General features: G+C 35.6%; 1 pseudogene; it reads right to left on the reverse strand.

The window, feature by feature from the left end:
• Window positions 1-12,877: 12,877 nt before the first annotated feature.
• Window positions 12,878-15,934, reverse strand: LOC132039422 (WPP domain-interacting tail-anchored protein 2-like; annotated as a pseudogene).
• Between the last annotated feature and the right edge of the window lie 716 nt (window positions 15,935-16,650).

Below are 16,650 nucleotides of genomic sequence, written 5' to 3' on the forward strand. Positions count from 1 at the left end.
GTGAATGTGGTTTGTGAGCAGATGGCCTCGATTGATAGTCGGGGTTTGAATTGAGATTATTTTGGAATTTCGGGGTCGGCCATCGAATACCACCGTAGTGATTGGGTGGACCGCCATAACGGGACAAAGCATTTGTGGGAATAACGTCATGGCGGTCTGAGAGGCCGTCGGGGAGAGACAGCTGCTGCGGTCCCGCTGCCGCCATAACGGTATCGGACCTGTTATTTCATAAATTGTGTATTAAAAGCCCTTAGTCTCTCATTTATTACTATTCCACTTGAGCTTTGGGGAGTAGAGTATTCTTGGATTCTTGGGTGGATCCCTTAATCTTTTTACTATTCCATTACCCCTAATCATCTTAAAATCCCTTTATTTTGTTAGTTTTGTGGAAGAAGTGGGTTTAATGAATTTTCCTTTTAGGCTTCTAGATCATGAATTGTTGGTTTAGTTAGCTTTTTTAAGCATTGATTTGATGATTAGAATCCTTTATTTCATAATTTCTTCTTAATTAGAGGCTACTTTGTGGAATTCATAAATTGTGTATTAAAAGCCCTTAGTCTCTCATTTATTGCCAAGAATCTGAAATAGAGTGAATTGTTGATTGTTCTAGCTTGCTAATGATGGAAATTGATCACCTAGAGGTTTAATTTCATGTTGGAACCTTTAGATCCCTAATTCTACCCTTCTAGTTAATAAATCCTATTCCATAGCAGATATATCAAGCAGTTCCATCAATTATTCTATGGGAATTATGGAAGAGAAGGAATGGAATCAAACATGGGCAAAGAAGTATTGGATGCAAAGTCATATATCAGGTGTATTCAACTATTCAAAGGCTAGTTCAAATTAGAAATCCCTCATTTAGGGATTTACCTAACAAATGGAGTGACCTGATTCAAACGATGGAATCTGGAAGAGCTAAGCTAAAAGTTACTAAAGTGATTTGGCAATTACCACCACTAGGGTGGTGTGTTTGTAACACTGATGGGGCATCAAGGGGTAACCCTGGAAGAAGTGCATATGGGTTCTGTCTAAGGGATTCTGAAGGAAACCTAATACATGCACAAGCTGAGGACATTGGTTTTGCTACTAATACAGAAGCTGAGATTGTTGCAATTCAAGAGGCTTTGAAATATACCAAAAGCAAAGATTTTCAGAATATAATCATTCAAACTGATTCAGAAATGGTGCAGAAAATCTTGGCTAACGGTTGGAAACCACCATGGAACATTGCTGGGTGGGTGGAAGAGATTACAGAACTGAGTAGGCATATGAATGTACTGTTTACTCACACGTTGAGGGAGGCAAACAAATTGGCTGATGCACTAGCAAATTATGCTTTAGATCATGGGTCTTTTCAATCTCAGAATTTTCAGGATTTAAGAACACATATGAGAAGAATTTTGAATAGTGACAAGAGTCAGATACCGTACTTGAGAATCAGGAGGTGCTAAAGATGGGAGAGTCACAGGAGGAGCAGATCAGAGGAGCATATCAGAGGAGTTTTATTCTAACTGTTTGTTCCTTTTTTGCAGGTATTTTTTTAAGTATCAGGAAACAAAAGCAAAAGCAACAAAAGTGCAGTAAAAAAAAAAAAAAAAAGGGCAGCAGTCGAAATTGCAACCGGCAAAGAACAAAGGGAAGCAGCACAGAAAGCATATACATACAGCACAGAAAGCATATACGTACTTTCTTAAGGTTAACTTTGATCAAGTAAGGTGGGTTGAAAGTCTATTTGTGGTATTAGCATCGTATGGTGCTCATTCAAATAGGCAGAGACCAACTTTATTTGCTTTAAAGTTAACAAAGAGTGTAACGTATACATACAGCCAAACCACCATTAGAAAAGAACAAATCATAACATCAAGGCAATGGAGAAGTCACAGGAACAACAGAAAAGATTTGGGAGGTGTAATTTACCTTTCAAGAACACATCTTCAATCCAACATCGACACATGAATTTGATGCGAAACCAAGCTCAACAAACACCAACTCAGGTCATACAGATTTCAAAGAGAAGGATTTCAGTTTGAATATACAACGAAAGGAATAAAAACCAAAGATGAAAGCAGAGCCACTCACCGAGAATTTGAGAGGAAATCTTGGTCTTCAACACAGACCACACACTTGAACTCAAAAATTGCACAAGCTCAACATCGAGGTGGTAGATGCTAAGTGGAATTTCGAGTTTACCGGAAGTGTTTCAACAAGAAGATGATTCCACAACTGGAGATGCGAATCAGAAAGGAATTCATCACCTTCGCACCACCGGCGGCGAGGGACAGCAACGACAAAGGCGGAGAAAGAAAGAGATGAAGCCCCGATTTTTTAGGGTTTCTTTTAGGAAAGTCACATTTGATATTTGTTTTTTCTGCTGCTTTGTTTTCTTTATTTTGTTTTCTTTTGGGCCGACCCGGTTTTGGGTTGGGCTTTTGAACTTTATTTTTTTTCTGAAATTAATAAAAAGCCCATATGGGCATAATTGATCAAAAAAAAAAAAAAAGATCATTATTGCAATAAAAAAAATATTTGGGTCTTGATAGAAGTAGATTTTGTTTTGATGTTCTCCTTGATTCTAATTTCATGATTCGAATATGCTTAGACTTTCTTGATCTCGAGGCTCAAAGGAAAGGAAAGGAAAGGCTAAGGAGTGATTGTTGGTGTTATTGTTGTTCGGCCTTCCAGGTAGGTTACGGTTTATCCTATGGTGAGACTTCATTTAGCGAAGCATATATTTAGATAATATTGTCGGAGAAAGCATGTAAACCTTCGGGTATGAAGTTGGGTTAGATATTGCCTTAGGTTGGGCCTGTTGTGTGATTGAGGCTCGCCACCCCGTTGTGTTGTGACTGATTTGTTCTATTGTTGTTGGCTTGATGCTGCGTCGTGATAGCAGATATTGGAGACTATTGATATATCTTGTTCATGATATTATGGAACCTTACTTATTGATGTTTGATACGAGGATAGTATTTTTCATGGCTTATGTAGCCTTTTCATGATATTGTTGGTGTACCCTTGCTTGGTACTTGTCATATTATCTGATTATTGACATTGAACTCATATATTGCACGCATTCTCATCCTTCATGATATACTGTTGATACATTGATGACACTTGAGGAAACACTGTGATGAGCTGGGCTCAGTTGGATGAGAGTGACGTGAGGACCGATATCCGATGGTTATCCCGAAATCGGGTTGTGTGATAGCGATTCTCGAGGTTTGTGCCGGCATCATGAGGTAGCGGTATTCATATTGTCGCCGAACCATGAGGTACATGGACTCCGCGAGTCCCCCATAGGTTGTGCTACCGAGACGTCGATACTTCCGTCCGGAGTGTATGTGTACACAGCATTGCATTGCATGCAGATTTCATACATTATAGCATTGCATTGCACTATGGCTTGATTGTGATAATTATGGTGATATACTTGTGTTAATTGGATTCGGATTGGATATATTGAGACTTGGAAAACTTGCGTTTAGATGTTATAACCTAGGTGATGACGTGTACTCGATTTCTGGCTTATGTTTGACTTATACCTATTGATTTACCTCTTTATCTTACTTTGTTGTCTGGATTATGTTAGCTAAACTTAGTCGGCCTATGATACCTACCAGTACTGTGGTTTTGTACTGACCTGCACTTGTTGTATTCTTTTATGAATGAAGAATTCCAGGTAGGATCGACTTTCGTTTCTCGTGGCTGATAGTCTCTCCGAGAGTTGCTTAGATTCTACAGGGTGAGCACAAGAAGTCCGCCGCCTTAAAGGTTCTTCTTTATTTATGTCTTATTTTCTATTCCGTGACATATTCAGACTTAATGTATTATTTGTATTCCAGACTTGTATATTCCAGTTAGATGCTCTTGTATGGATTAGACCAGAGTCTGAGGTGTATTTTCCTTACTTCCGCATATTTTCTATATTATTATCATCAGACTTACGTGATTTTATCTCTTCTGCTTATTTAATTATTTGTTTATATTTTTACTATTGTTGGTTTGAGGGTTCGCCTATCGAGGTGGAAAAGGTAGCTGCTCACGTGACCTAGCTAAATTGGGTTGTGACAAGTTCACTCAGCGACTTGAGAAAGGTAACCCTTCAAACATCTTTCGTGCTATCTTTTTTAAAGTTAATCCTTCCCTTGCTAAACTTTACCTCATTAGGTTAATAAAAACAGAGTCTTTATCCTTTGTTTCCACACTAGGAAAGTGCGAAGGGTAATCTTTATCAGAAAACTTATATTTTCGAATACTGCATAGACTCTTGTACTAAGACGATAAATTAAACCCCGAATAATGATTCTTATGTTATTTAGAGAATGGGTAAGTCTTGACTTCTTGAATTGGGATTCAAGGAGATGGTTATATTACAGGACTTGTAAGGATTAGTTAATTATATAACTTAGATCACCGCGTATGCTTTAATTTGACTCTTGTTCTCAAATTCATGATATCCCTAGACCCTTTTTGTTATGGCTTTCAGTTCGGAAACGGAAGAGTGACGATTCCATAGACGTTCGTGACAGCTGCTCGGCGTTGAGGTAGGTTATGATTTTCTTGAGTTAGATTTGATTAGTGAGTCATATATATGTTATACAGTTGACGGGCAAAAGCATGATTAGGTCTTCGGACATAAAGTTCAATTGGATATTATCTACAGTAGTATGAATGCTATTTCTGTGGCCTAGTCAATAAATGAGAAGTTGAACCAAGGCGTGTAGTCACTATGTTGAGGGGAAGGAAATGGTATGTATACATTCCGGATTCGAATTTTAGTTAGTGTGTGAGAGTCGTTCTAGTACTGAGCTGGCCACAATAGGATCTTGTTATACTGTATGCTAGGGTGAATCGTACTTGAATGTATTTTGACTTCATTGTGTATTCATGTTGTTGTTAAGTTGATTTCTTGAGTCTTTCTTGAATTGTGGCATGGGATCTTATATTCATTGACATTGGTACTAGTGATTGCAATTGGGTTCTTGTATTCATTGGCATTGGCATTATTTACTTATTACGTTTCATATTGATTGTTGAACTGGAAACGTGTTGAGATTCATATTGTGATTCAATGCAGAGATATATATATATGTATACAAAGGTACATTTGACAGGGGGTAAGGATGTGGCCTAGTTATGGGCTCGTGATCCGAGGTCAGTTCGTAGCGAGTGGTATATGGATACCATGGGTCCCCTGCAGGTCATGGCGATTAGGTGAACAATATTATTAGCATGTGTGTACAGTTGTAATACTATCATTGGTTGCATTGCATTTTACTTGTTTCTACTCTTGTGACCGGTGGGTGAATTATCTGCTGATGTTCATTTTAGGTCGCTGACTGTTGTGTCCACTTGCTAAATTACGAGTCCGGTTAATCGTTAAAAAGAAGGTAAGGTGTTATGGTTCCACTTAGGATTAGTGGACGTGAAGGTTTGTTGTTTTCGTATTCATTAAACCTTGAGAGTCAAGTGGTCTAGGAGTCCCTTCAATTCAGACTATCAGGTGAGATAAGGTCAGTGCCCGCACGAATAGTAAATTGGGTGGTGACATGCAGAGCTGCCATGTATCTCGGCAACGTCTTAAAAGAGCTCTCCCAATTGCCGGAGACTATCTCATGTGCATGCCTACGCCCAAGATATGCCTTTCTCCTACTTATGGTTTTGCGATGTACTTTGAGAATGGTTGTAATGCATTCTTTCATTTTGAACCTGGAGAAGTTTCAATATCATCATTTAGCAATAAGGAACATCATATTAACATCAAAATTTAAATAATCTTGAGCAAAGGCGGTACCTTGGGCTTTGTGCAATGTCTCCAACTAGCACAGCAGCAATCATATCTAGATTGAAATTATCAGGCGGACATTCACCCATATCACAAGTGTGCTTTGGGTAGAACTTTGAAATAGTCCACATCTTATCGTTAGTCTCCTTACCACGGAGCATCCATTGACAATTTTCATTTTTTCGCCTGCAGACTAATCGCTAATATTTTCGAGTGGAATCATCAACTTTGAACTCCCTCATCTTCTGGATGCAAAAAATCTTAACATCCCTTTGCAATGACCTTTTCGAGGTGAATATCATGCCTTTTTCAATATGAACATCCTCTTTTACGAGATCGTTTGGCTCTTTCCGCAATCTTTGATGAATATGATCCTCATCCCTAGTAAAGAAAAATGCATCAGGGCAACCTTGAAGATGATCAAGATAGGTAATCTCCTTGGAATGCCACATAATCGGGGTTTCTTCTGGCATCGGTTCTTGCTGTTGACACCCAATTTTATCCCGCCTTCCCTAAATATTTATTTACATTTCTAGTATTTTTGACATTTTAAAAATTAATTATATTTTACTATAATTATTAGCCTTTATTAATATTGGCGTTTCACTACTCCATTTTTTATTTTTATTTTTTCACCAGTTGATATTATTATTATTATTATTATTATTATTATTATCATCATTACTATTATTATTATTCTGTCATTATTATTATTACCAGTATTACTGCAACCCGCATTATAATCATTTCAGTATTTCTGCCAACTTATGCACACGCATCGCATTTATTTTCGCATAATAAAATGATAGCGTTTATTTACTGTTGACTTTTAAAATGTTACCGCACTTCCGCTTATTGCGATTTTTCATCCGAGCACTAATAAATATGTACTTTTATATTAGATAATATTTTGGCACATGGTAGCATAGGTCTTTTATTTAAAATTAAAAGCCTAAATTTGTTTCTTTCAATCGGCCATTATTTTTAATTCATCAACCCAATTAACCACCATATTTTCGGATTAGCCCATAAAAACCTTTAATACCCAACCCATACCCGCGACCCGACCCAATTCCTTTATTCGTCAATGAACCACTAGGTTCATTTTCCCTTCGCCGCCGCCCCCACCCCATCCGCTCTCTCTCTCTCTCTTCCTCCTCCCTCTCTCTCTTCCCATTTTAGCAAAACCATAGCCTTCTTTAGCCGTACGCCGTGTTGTCACTCTATTTCCACGCAAAAACTTGGCACAACGTCCGCTTCTCCCACGTTTTTGCGTTGAAAAGGAGAGGTTTTCCCATTTTGCTTCAAAACACCCGACGATCCTCAAAGATCGGGGTGGTCGAACCATTTGGTAACACTCAAGTCAAATCACGCGAGGATACGTCGAAAACCCTTCAACGGTCAGATTAGCACGGGTCTTTGACTCGATTTTGAATCTATGTTTCAAATCCCCGACCAATTTTCAGTGGTAAAACCCTAGTTTAAACCTTATAAATGATGGTTTTCGGGAGGAGTGAGAAGGAAGCTTTTCGGATCGAAAAATCCCCTTAAAAAATGAAGAAGTCTTTTTAGCCAAGAAATTCCCCTAAAAAATTGAAACTAGTTTTTTTATTTTCAGCCGCAAGAATCCCCTCTAAAGAAAGCACAAGCTTAAGTCACCTGAAAATTCCCTAGAAGAATTGGTTTATTTTAGCAGTGGTGGCATTGTTCGACGTCGAAAATCTAAATCATTTTCTTGTTTCCGCAATCTGGCTTTGGGTCGAGGAAATACTATCTCTCGGCGGATTCGAAGTGTTTCGAGTAGATCGAAGACTCGAGGCCCCACTGCACCCAAAGAAGGTAATCCTATTCCCTTCGCTTATTTTCGCATTTCTTGCTTATTTTCCGCCTATATGTTAAATCGTTAGTATAGTCACGTTAATCACTAACTTAAGATTATTGGTTAAGCACGTTTACGAGTTCAATTCCTATCTAAACATGTTCATATGAATTAGTTGTTAATCTGTCTCGATTAGTTAGGTTCAATAATCGCATGCGGAGTTAGATAAAGTATATACCGTGTTAAATCATGTTTTGTTTGTATGGGTTAACTATTGATCTCAAAAAAATCCCGCTTAGTTACTTTTCTTGGTAACCTAGTCTCCGTTGTGTTTTTTTGTGATTAGTCAAGATATTCTTGGTATTCAAAATGTTGAATGAGGTTCAAAAATGCAATCTATACTTTCAATATTGCTTAACGTCGCTTGATAAAGTTGAACAAATATATGTCTATGTTTGATTAGCCTTAATCTTCGACGCTTGTTTATGTTCGTATTATTCGAAGATCACCTTAGTATAAATCAAGATTCCGTTTATTGGCTCGTTTAATCAAATGGTATGATTAATAATCTTAACTAACATATAGTATTTCCTAGCCTAAAACAAGTAACAAATATGTCCACAATGCCGATTCATAAGTTAGAGATAGCAAGTTTGGTGTTAACATAAGGTATTTGGTTCACTTAGTCCTCAACATAATAAAAACAATGGTTTGCGCGATTCTTGATTTAACCGTAATATGTATCTAAAGTTGGTTTTTTAACTTTCTTTTGAATAGTTGGGATTGGCGATGTGTTTGCTTCATAAATGTATCACACGAAGGCCACATCTTAATCCCCGTTTGATTGTTTGGAAATGAATTATTGCTTGAATGTCTCGCATCCATTGCTTTCATTTTGAGTTGAGTCCTTAACTTCTAAAATATGCAATAAAATTCTTTACACGTTAACTAGCACATCCAACCCATGTTTCCATGTTAGTTAAATATAAAAGGATATGCTATACATAGTAGTTCAGGAGTGACATGCCAAGCCCTATAAGTGAACTTTAAAACTCGTGGTGATTACCTAAGGTCAACGTGTATTGGTGTAGTATTCTTCATCCCCTTCATGTTTGAGACGAGCAAATTCAATAGGTTAAGTGTGCATTGGTTTAGGTTGTGAATTGTTCTTTCAAATTTAAAATAGAAGTTCATTTTAGCTTTTAATGAAGAGGCATATTTCTAGCTCCTTTCCTCTTTTATTCTAGCGTGGGATGGTTATAGTTGTAGTGAATTTCGTGTGTTTCCTTCTCTAGCCCGTTACCGGCAGGTGATGTTTTACTTTCTAGTCATTAATATTTTGCCTTGTTAACATAAAGAATATGAACTAAAATGTGAATTGAAGCACGATGATATTTTGCTATAGCTTTTAGTATTATAAGTCTATTGTAGTTGATGATATTTTGTTATAAGTATTAGTATATTGCTTTGCCAATATGGAAATGGAATCGACTACTAATTGTGCTCGCATACCATAAATATCTTCATGAATTCAATAGGTGTCTTGTAATATGCCCCTTTAAGTTTGGTAGGTGTTGTATGGAGCCAAGACACTTAGTCTATGTTATGTATATCTTCATATGAGTAACAGAGATATTAGCAAGTCACGTGCAAAGTTCATTATCAATTTGGTTTTGTTTTAAATTTTGTGCGTTGTTGTGAGAATATCTCGGTTGAATGTATACACGGTGTATACTCGAACATACATAGTATGTATATAAGTCATTTGGGTTGTTTTAATTCTACATTATATATAGAGTCTTATTTATTGATTATACACTAATCCTTATCTTCTTTTTCCATGACCATCGCATACGAGTCCGAGAGACTCGTCCTTCCTTCACATTCGGTGTTGGGCTAAAGCCCAACGAAATCTTCTCCATGTCCAACCCATCCGCAGCCGTGTATAAAAACCCCGCCGGGCCGAGGCCCGACAGCAAAAACAAGACCTACAAAGAACTTAAAAAAAAATAGCCGGACCGGCCAAGGCGATAGGCGTATCCGCATGCATCCTTAGAAAATGGGTCTGAATCCATTTAGCTTATTTTATGCCTTTATTTTACTTTATGCATATAATTTGTATTATTGTGCAACTAACCCATTACTTTGTTTTTGTTTTCTTAACTTAGGTGATTTCTAGTAAAATTAGTGGGCTAATATAGTATATTGGGTAGTTAATCCAAAGGAAACTAGTAATTAACCCCCTAAGCTTCATTTTCTTCTTTTGTATTAAAGTCATTTATAGTATCTATAATATTCACTTCTAGAATAATTGATAGCATAAATTCATATTTCGAATTAAAGGAATTATATTCTATACTTATTATCTTCAAAACATCACTGATACGCGAATGTAAATTCGAGCATATTTTGTAAATAACTCTTCAAGTTTTGGAGTCAATCATGCATATTTTTAAGTAAGCATATTTAATAAGAAATAATAAAAGTAATAAAGAAAACTCACATTGGCTATTTTTATATATTCCTAAACTGAAAAATTAGTTAATATTTTATCATTTGAGTTGTTTTAAATATTTATCGAAGTATTGCTTAAATCGACATTTTCGCCTGCTCATATACAAATTACTATGTTTTGCAAATCTCATTTTATATAGCATTATTATCTATTCTCATTTAAAGTCTTAACAACCTTTATAAATCTTATTTTAAATAGTATTTAAAGATATCTTTTATGCGAATTATTATTCGTAGTAAGTTCGTTTTAAACAACCTTATTATATGTTTCTTTAAAACTTCAAAGAATATTTGTAAGTCATTTTTTAGCTTTAATTAATTAACCTAAGTTTGGCCGGATAACCGTAAGTTAACGGATCCTAAAGGATGCCTAACCCCTTCCCTTTAGGATAATCTAGAACCCTTACCTAGAATCATACTGGTTAAGCAGACTATTAACGGAGGTTAGTTTTACCTTAAGTTAATAATTAGGTGCCCTAATTCACCTTAGAATTAATTAGGTGGCGACTCCTTAAAATAAAACAAATAGGAATCTCCAATACGTCATACTCCTAATTTTGATCCCGGTTAAAATGGGGTGTGACACTTGCTACTGAAATTGGCTTTGCGACATCGACTCTTGCTGGTGAACTGGGTGCTGCAAATTCAGGTCTTCCTGATGTGACGGACTTTGTATCATCGCTTCTAACAATGGTACTTGACTTTGAGGATTAATATCATCCTGACTTTCACTCGCTGAAAAAGGGACTTCATCCTCTGATTCCTCTGCATTAGGTATGTCGTCACTATTACTCGATAAAGATTCTATATAATTCAGATAATCAACACCATCCAAGAAAAGATTTTCCTATAGAAAATAAGTAAAATATATTAAGTACCAAACATCAAAATATATAGATTATTCAATGTAAAAATAATGGACCTACTGATAAACATTGCATGAGTTTGAGGAATAATCCACATTTGGTGCAACGAACTCATGTTGTGTAAACTTTTCCCTACACAAGAAAGTCGAGTATTTTAACTACTAAACATCAAATATAATACTATTGATATTCAAAAAGTAGACCTACTAATAGTAATCAACTGCACCGAAATTTAAAGAAGGAGCATCGTTTTAAATAGTTGGATAAGTTGAGGATGTTCCATCCTGATTGAGAGGACTGCCCGATATTATTCATATCAGGTGTATAACCCCTAAAAATTACAATCAACATCACTATTACCATACAAATAATAAACATATGCTACTACACATAATAATAATAATAATAATAATAATAATAATAATAATAATAATAATAATAATAATAATAATAATAATAATAATAATAATAATAATAATAATAATAATAATAATAAAAATAATGAATATTTACCCTCGTCCATCAAATTGTTGGCTTAAAACTTCTATAAACATTTGACTCCTCAAAATGTCTTCATAAGTACTTATGTTAGGATAAGTGTTAACATGAGTAGGCTCCACATCAGGGACTTCAGGCTGAACTTCCCGGTGAATTCTAGATGGGGCTTCCTGATGAGTTCTATTTGGGGTTTCCCGAGGAGCTCTAGTCGGGACTTCATAACGATTTATGGGGACGTTCTCGACATACATCTAAAGGACTTTCAAGGTGACACATTCCCTATAATAATCCAGTGCCTTCAAATAATTAGTCAAAGAGACATCGTTTAAGATATTCCACATGTCATAACTAACTAATCCTTGCGGTGAAAAAGATAATGGATATCTCCCTATCACAGTTAAATCAAATTCTCGCCTATGAATTTTAAGTCTACTATATAAGGCTTGAAGTTGTCTTGAATATTTTAGGTCGTGTGGAAACCTAACATGGTGTTTTGGGGGAATGTCGCAACTCAAACTATTAGACTCATAAATAATTTCTCCGTTCCAAAACAAAGAAATCCTAACAGTTGGAACATCCTCCATTTTTTACTAATTTAGAAGTTTAATGAATTTTTGTATTTTCCTTTCGTCCAAAATCAGCTTTATGTTAGGTTTGAATAAGTTTAAAGGTACTATATAATGCAATAAATTATTGCGCCATCAACTTTATGTCAAACCAAGTATGGATGGGTAGTAGAATCTACTAAAAAATCAGTGAAATTATTGACCTGTATAACACAAGAAATTCCTGTGTTATGCAAGTCAATATAGCACAGTAATTTACCCGCTAAAGGACTTGGTAATTGTTATTAAAGTTATGCCTTTTAACGCAGTAATTTATCAAGTATGCATTGACCAGTTTTTTTCTTGGGGTATTTTGGTTCATTTCTTCATTTTTTGGATCATTCAGTTTCCGAACTCATGATTCATTTTCTCAAATGCTTTTTCATTTACTTTGTACCTTATGTGTAGTAGTGAGGTTGTAATTGTTTTTTCATATTTTACTTTTGGACAATTTCTTTACCTAGTTGGTAATGGTATATAGTACTTCTATATTACTAGGAAGAGATGGCTCGTGCCAGCACGGGCCCGGTGGTTCGTAAGTTGGCAATTGCTTGTATATTTTTTTTTTTTGGGTCAAAACAACAATAAAGCTTTGTTAATCTCAGGAGAAGTGTATGCACAATCAATTGATGTTTTTTATTAGCTGGTAGGCTGAACTCTAAACTCTTCATGTAAATACAAATGTGTTGCTAGTACCAAATCAGTAAGACAACATTGCTTATTAGCTAATTGGCATATTATTTACACACATCTGGGGCAAAGGTATACATTCATGAGTATTGCATGGTTGGCAGGTGTTACGTTGTTTAAATTTATGGTTGTATTCTTTACATCACATATGAGAAAACATTACAGGCTAGACTATTTACATATTAGAAACGATGGTGCGTCTTTTGTCCAGCATTTAACCTTCTTTGTAAGCCTTCTTCTTAGTAGCTTTTGACAAAAAGTACCTGCACAATTAAGATAACTATAATCAAACCCATGATTTTGACAAGAAAAATTTAAGATAAGCGAACTCATATAAAACAAAATCACAATCAAAACAGAGGGAAATATCCGCAATATAACTGCATATTTTTAAAAGAAATAAGCACATCTATAAATAAGAAAATGTTTCATTATATATTTATCTTTTCACTGGACTGCTCCTGGTATGTTCCACTTTACATTTAGCACAAATATAGATCAAATGAAATATTTATGCATGAAATTCAAGACAGAGAATGATCAATTTGAAACTTTTACCAACCTTCATCTATCTTCTCCTAATATCAAGGTTTATATTAGTTGTCGTCCTCATCACCATACATGTTGGAGTTATTCCTACAATTGAGCACTCATTGTATCACAAGAGAGCATACCTGTTTGTTCCCGTATTTGAACTTTATGGGACCAAATATGCAGCAACAAATGTGGTCGCCAACTGCAAGTAAGCGTTGTGGTCTATAATGACAGCACTAAGAAAGAGCAGAATTTCTTGATGTATTGAATAAATTTGTGTACGTAACTAGTAGTCTGCAAATAACATCAGCCCTAAGCTTAATGCATAACAAAAGATGCACTTGCACTGCACTACTACATGGTATTACAAAATTCAACAGACTCAAGGTAAGGTCATTTCACATATTGCCTGGTCGTACGTGCACTCACAGACCTATATCAATTCAAAATGATTGTAGAACCCGAGGAAATTGGTCAAATTGCTTATTCAATTTTCCAATAACAGTCCAATATTAATCAGAGTGCCTATTTGCTAATCTGCGTCCCACCATCTCTTTGAAAATTCCCATAAGTACCTCTGCTGCATTTTCCGACTCTAAAAATCTACCCCATATAACCTCTGCACCCTATTCCATGCATAGAGCTACTTGCTCGGTTAACGCTTCAACTTTAAATTATCTTCATTTTATCCAGCTCTCTCTCAAGGGATTTTCCAATATTCTTAATATACGTCTTTGCTCAACTGTTTGCATATGTGGCTTCAATTCTCTTGCTGAAACATTATTAATATCTGATAAATCCAAACTCATCCTATGCTTCCTGTTAATATATGCACCAGAAAATGATTAAATGTCTTTGACATGTTAGTAAAGAAAGAAAAAATGCATTCTTGAATGCTAATAAGTTTCATAACTTACTTCATTTTGGTTGAAAGCTAATGAGGTCATCTGCAACTTGGCGAGCTGCATCTTCATTTTTAAGACTCGCTCCTTTGATTGTCTCAATAACTCTTCTATATGAAATTTATTCTCCATTATCATATGCAATTCACTAATTTCTCTGCATGTAAATATTTTATGCCTCGCTTCAATGATTAGGTCTTGAAGAGTGCCTATGAAATTGTCTAGTTGTCTTATCTTGGAGTTTAAAAGGGTAAATAAGTGATCCAACGTCAGTACTTTCTCAATTGAGTAGGGAGAAATCTCGTCATTCTCGAAAGAAATTTCCTCAACTTCATTTTCGCAGGCCAAGATACGCATCAAAAGATTGTCAAGATTCATCAATTTCTCATCAGAATACGCAAGGTCCGAATCTACTCTACTCAAGGTACTACTGATATTCCAAGATAGGGGTAAGGTCTGCGTACACTTTACCCTCTCCAGACCCCACATTGTGGGATTTCACTGGGTATATTGTCGTTGTTGTCCCCATCTCTTCCATGTTCTTGGCTTCACTTGATTGATTTTGAATCAACAAGGTTTCCATTGCTTGTGGATCGATCATATCAGTAGTACGTACAACCAATTCTTCAATTGCCATCGATCTGCACTACTGATAGGGTAGCTGCAAATGGGAAGGGAAACATCACAACATGAAAACGAAGGCACATATTGATTTCCAAAGTGAACAAACCAAATGAATAAATTCTCCTACAATATTTAAGTTATGTTTGGTGACTTTTCAAAAGGCTCAGGGGAAATAATACACTTTGGTTACACTTTTTCTTGGTAAATAGTTTTACTAACTTATCGAGATTCTGATAGTAATTATAAGATAGGATTTTTCATTCTTCTAAATGATTTGGATTAGGTTTTCGAATAGGCCAGCATGAAGTTCGAGCAAACAACAATACTGATCTTGATATTACATACCCTTCATAGTCATATTCAGTGGTCAAAATTGGTAAACCAACATTCATAGTACCCAACCTTCGATATATATATTTACATTTCATAATTGAGATTAATTAGAGAGTATTCTATATGTACAATACAACTAATAAATATGCAAAGCACTCAAATTAAGTAGTACCATCCAAGGAAGAAAAGAAAGGTGAATGAGCATACTAGTCATCCGCAAGCTTGGTGAATATCTGAAGCACAATCCCTCGATCATCTCTATCCACCAAGAATCTCAATTATTCACATTTTTGTACTTGCTCAACGATCAGTGCTCTTCAAATTCTTGTAGCACGATTGGGAGGGGAAAAGTCATGAATCAAATCCAACACCACTCCTCCCTTATTTCACTCAAAGTTCTGAAAAATATTCTCAGTTAACAAAGCTAGATGTTGTTAATGCATCTGAATTGACTCTTTCTTTTGGTGCCAAACACCTATCCATTTAGCTGAAGGAAAATCATTTCATCACTGTTTGTTAACACCACGTATCAGCCCAATCTTTGTTGTAGCAACTCCCAACATCTTTGGCTGTGAACTTCACAATTTCATGAAACTTCTTAAACATCAGCACAGCTATTAAGCCCTCGCAGAGTCATAAAGCAAGGAAAAAAATTGACCTCCAAGAAAAGAGTTACACATAGTAAAGCAGAGAGAAGATGTTGGCTTGAACAGAGTAACACGCCGGGGAAGACCCATTAACAGAGCAGGCTAGAATGCAATGAAACTGTTGGGAAAATAATTATTTTATTATCTAAAAAATAATTATTAGTTTCTAATATTTCTATTTACAATTTCAACAATCAATTGGTACAAAAATTGAATTGCCTTAATGGCATATATTATGGGAATATTTGATCCGTTGTCAGAAGGTTTTATTCAAACTATTGATTGTCACATATTGATTTTTAATGAGCAATAAGTTGTCATTTTGTAACATATAATTTGAATTCATTGCAATTCAAATGATAACGTATTTGACCTCTTAAATGGTTATCTTTGGCTTATATTCATTTAAATTAAAATGACAACGTTGCCAGATCTTCAACAATGGTTTTCAACTACTACCTATATATATAGTGTTCTATATATCTACTTTAGAAAGGCAACAAAGTAAAAACTTTTGAACACTTTTTCTTCGTTTAGTGCTTTGGATACAAAAAGATAATCTTTGTCGGTTTTGCTAATATATTTATCTTAGAAGAAATTGAATCCTGGGGGCATACACCATCTGGGAGTGAATTATCCTTAAGGACGGTGTCTTTTGACACGCCTCGAAGCCTACAAGAGTTTTTACCTTGATTTCCGTAATATTTCCAACAATCTTAAGGATAATTACTATTTTATTGTCATGGATCACGGAAAAGATCAAACTGCTGATCGATAATACTGATGGTGTTCCCGTTGCACAAACACCTCCTGCTGTTGTTCCTGTTGTG

This window comes from Lycium ferocissimum, chromosome 12 (genome assembly GCF_029784015.1).
Source record: "Lycium ferocissimum isolate CSIRO_LF1 chromosome 12, AGI_CSIRO_Lferr_CH_V1, whole genome shotgun sequence".
Classification (NCBI taxonomy): domain Eukaryota; kingdom Viridiplantae; phylum Streptophyta; class Magnoliopsida; order Solanales; family Solanaceae; genus Lycium; species Lycium ferocissimum.